Consider the following 257-nt stretch of genomic DNA (forward strand, 5'->3'; position numbering starts at 1 on the left):
TTGGGCCGGGAGGAAATTAACAGGATGCAGGATATTTAAAAAAAGCGAACTGGTATTATAGTGATACAAACCACAGGAATTAACGGGATACAGGATATTTAGGGATCCGGGATACTTAGATACCTCCCTCCCCTAATGGGCCCTCAACAATCAGCACAGCAATACTATGACAATTTACTTTTACTAAAGCCTTTTGAGGAATGTTAAGAAAAAAAGGTGAAATTTCTTTGGAATACTGCCTGGAGATCGATCGTTTG

The sequence above is a fragment of the Montipora foliosa genome, chromosome 8, assembly GCF_036669935.1.
Source record: "Montipora foliosa isolate CH-2021 chromosome 8, ASM3666993v2, whole genome shotgun sequence".
Classification (NCBI taxonomy): Eukaryota; Metazoa; Cnidaria; class Anthozoa; order Scleractinia; family Acroporidae; genus Montipora; species Montipora foliosa.